The sequence below is a fragment of the Apium graveolens genome, chromosome 5 (genome assembly GCF_009905375.1).
Source record: "Apium graveolens cultivar Ventura chromosome 5, ASM990537v1, whole genome shotgun sequence".
In the NCBI taxonomy this organism is placed as follows: Eukaryota; Viridiplantae; Streptophyta; class Magnoliopsida; order Apiales; family Apiaceae; genus Apium; species Apium graveolens.
Window position 1 is genome coordinate 237782559 of NC_133651.1, and position 3604 is coordinate 237786162.

General features: G+C 32.9%; 1 long non-coding RNA gene across 10 annotated transcripts; it reads left to right on the top strand.

Annotated features, from left to right (window-relative positions):
- Positions 1 to 753: 753 nt before the first annotated feature.
- LOC141724967 (uncharacterized) lies at positions 754 to 3105 on the top strand. Of its 10 annotated transcripts, XR_012576957.1 has the most exons (6): positions 756 to 1017; positions 1099 to 1167; positions 1241 to 1351; positions 1575 to 1701; positions 2581 to 2643; positions 2724 to 3105. It is a non-coding gene; the product is annotated as an uncharacterized LOC141724967 (long non-coding RNA). The 10 variants fall into 10 exon arrangements; XR_012576955.1 differs by having other exon boundaries at positions 754 to 1017; positions 1099 to 1351; XR_012576954.1 differs by lacking the exon at positions 756 to 1017 and having other exon boundaries at positions 1034 to 1167.
- Positions 3106 to 3604: the final 499 nt, after the last annotated feature.

Consider the following 3604-nt stretch of genomic DNA (forward strand, 5'->3'; position numbering starts at 1 on the left):
TATTTCTTTTTCCGATTTCAAGCATAGATTTGTAGGCATAAACTATATTCCTTTTTTAAAAATTAAACTTTATGTGTGTAAAACTATGTTGGGTTCGGGTTTGAGTTATTTTATGTTTTTTATGAGTAATTTTAGATTCAATGGCGCAAGTTGTGTTTGACGGCTGAAATACTCATCCTTCCGTTGTTTCTCTTTAAAATTTTATACAACTCAAGTAATTTCATACCTTTTGCTCAATTTGTTATTCTATTTTTACCATGTACAAGGTTATTTTACCAAATTCTGTAGCTGGGGTCGTGTAGAGTGATGTTTTCTATTCTCTGTTGCAGCAACTAATTTGATGATTTTTTAGAGCCTTCCCTTTTATTTATTCAGAGGTGGCTTCCATTGTTCTATTTTCTTTCCTTTATTTCTTGCTTATTTCAATTCAAGATATTACTGCACATGCTCAACAATCAGTATATGTACGTCCTTTTGTTTGTAAGGTTTATATTATTGGATTTGGAGGAGATGGAACACAAAAAAATGGGCCTCTTTTATTTTTTTAGGTACATTTGTGTAATGAAATGCAATTCAAATGTTCTGTATTTTCATATGAAAATTTAAATTTTTATTTTGTTGAGTTCATGGCTTATATGTCCTACATTCACATCATCCATCGTGCAGGAAACTAAAAGACATGGTCTTAAAGTAGGACTCCCTCCGTCCCAACCATTTTTTTACATTTTTTTTTTTTTGATATTTCATCCAATTTTTTACATTTCAAAATTTACCAAAAATAGTCCATGGGTCCCAGCACTTTCTCACTTTTCCTTACTTTTCACACTAGTTTTACTCCATGATTTCCCTTTTATATATTAAAATTTAATGGTCACACCACTTCATCCATTTTTTATACTCTTTTTCACTACTTTATACATATTTTTTAACCTCAGTGCCCAAACCAAAAGTAAAGAATTGGCTAGGACGGAGGGAGTAGTTGATGGAATCCCCGAGACTATTGATAATGATATTCCGGTATATTTCTCTCATGTTTTGCATTTGAATTTTTGCTATTTTTGCTTCTTTTGATAACCAGTCTATACATTTGTGGTATAGGAAAATTCTGTCCTATTTTCAGCTGTTGCAGTTGACTGAGCATGGTAAAAGCTTTTTAGCATCAAGAAGGTACTGAGGTTTTACTGTTCATTCTTTCACATGAAAACTTATTCACAACTTTATGTAATTATTTGTTTAACAGTCCTTATGAAATGGATAAGCCTTTTTTCCTTGAGGTTTCAAAAAAATTGATGTTCAAACGACCCAAGTTCTTATATTGATTATATGAGATGTTCAGCAGCGAAATCTGGAGGTAAGTTCTGTCCTCAATTTTTCTATTTATCAGTAAGCGATTTAAATTGGCTTCACAGTCTTGTTTGTTTGGTAAAAGACATGTTGTTTTTTGATGCTATTGCTTTATTGAGCAGCAAGCTTGGGGTAAGCCGGTTTTATTAAGCAACAAGCTTGGTTAAAGTGCTTGTGTTTAGCAGGGATTTGTTGATAAATAAATAAATAAAAGTACTTGTGTTTAGCAGGGATTTACTTTTTGATGCTACCCAGGTGGAGGATGATGAATTTGGGTACATGTTAGCTGACATTTTGAAGAAAAACAAGGTCAACAACTCTGGCATGCGATTTGACCCAGCTGCAAGGACAGCACTGGTATTTGTTATATTGCGGTCTGATGGTGAAAGTGAATTTTTGTTTTTCCGTCACCCTAGTGCTGATATGCTTTTTCATGAATCAGAACTTGATAGAGATCTAATCAAGAAAGTATATGTTTGCTGTATTTCTAATTTATCAATTCAAAACTTGATTGCTTGCACATAACTTGATGGTATTTCGGAGTTTTATTGTAATTCTTCAAAAAATTTATGTATTGAAACAGGTAGGCCTGTAACACTCTAAAGTCTTGGAAAGTGGTCGAATATAGCTATTTTCCCTACTTTAAGTTTAATGAAGTAAGATAACAAAGAATCTGGTGATCTCCTATGTGATATTTTTAATCAAAATTGTTCTGTTCATAAGTGAGGTGGGTGCTCTGCTACCTGTGGTTGCAATGCTCCTTCAGTTTAGTCCAAAAGAGGTGCATTACTTACTAATGCCTTTTGATTTTATTTTATGAATATGGCAACTATTGGATATGACAACCTGTTTGTTTATTGGGAGTGGTGAACTCTCTAGCTCAACAAAAATATGTAGTGTGAAACGTGCAAGAAGCCTTCATGTTAATAAGACATTGGTCCTTAACCCTATTGTCTTTAGAGAGAGTGTGGGGTATTAATCTACCATCTACCAGTTCATAACTTAGTAGCACGTGACCTTAGTTGAGAATAGGCTATTAAATTTAAATTCCCACTGAAAATGTGACCTTAGTTCATAACTTGATGGTATTCTATAATTTTATTGTAATTCTTCAAAAATTTTATTTATTGAAATTTTTTGTTCATTTCTCATTACTTATCACTTATCATATGCTGGAGTTGGCATTATTTTTGTCATTGTTTTTGGATTAATAAGTTGATATCTTTCAATGGACAGGTCTAGCTGCACTTTCTCCAACTCCGTCGCCTCCTCGATTTTCACCTTCTGCTAGTCCAAAAGGTATCATGCCTGTGTTAATCATTTAACATATCTTTCCATTTCACAAAATCATTACTTATTATTTCTTTTGTGATAAGCAGCTTCAAGTGTTCCAGAAGCACAGTCACCAGCTATGACTACGAATCCTAATGCAACTACAGCTTTGACTCCACCATCTGATATAACCAGATATCCAACTACAAATTCCGGAGTCTGACCCGTTCTGAATCCATCTGCAGCAAGTGCTTTGTTTAGTTTTTCCCTGGAATTTTTTGTAGCTGTGCTTGTAGCTACATTCTTGAAGTACTATTATTAGTTTCTGTGACCTTTATAATTCGTCGGATCATGTCCCTTAGTTTTCAGAACTATTGTTCTTCTGGAAACGCTGATGGTATTTTGGAGTTTTATACTTTTATAGAACTTGATTCAACTATTTGTAATGATTTAAGAGTTTTATTTTATTAATTTAATTTGATTTTTATATTTTGGATTTAAAATTTGTCTAATAATATTTTGTTTATGAAAATTTAAAGAAAAACAAACAAAAAACTATAAAATGTGAATATTTTAGAAACTACTGATGTGAGACCGCTTGTAGGACCCACTTTTTTGTTAAGTTAGTACCTCTGACCCACTTTTTTGTTAAGTTAGTACCTCTACTGCAACACAAAATCTGTGTTGTTATATACTAAAAATCCTGTTGAAATTGATATTTATAGTAACATATTTTGCTGTGTTACCATAGATTGACACTTATGTAAGGTTGGATACCTATGTGTTGCAATAGACCTTTTTTTGCCTATGATAATATTTTTTGGGGTCTATAACAACACAGTTTTGGTGTTGCTAAAAGCCATATATGGCATAGTGGCAATCCTCTTACTAAATCTTTCCTCACAAGTTCATTGATGTTGTTGAAATTACGGCGAGAAAGTGTTTTATGTCAGTTTCAGCTGTCTTCCGCAAATGCTCTACTAAGTAG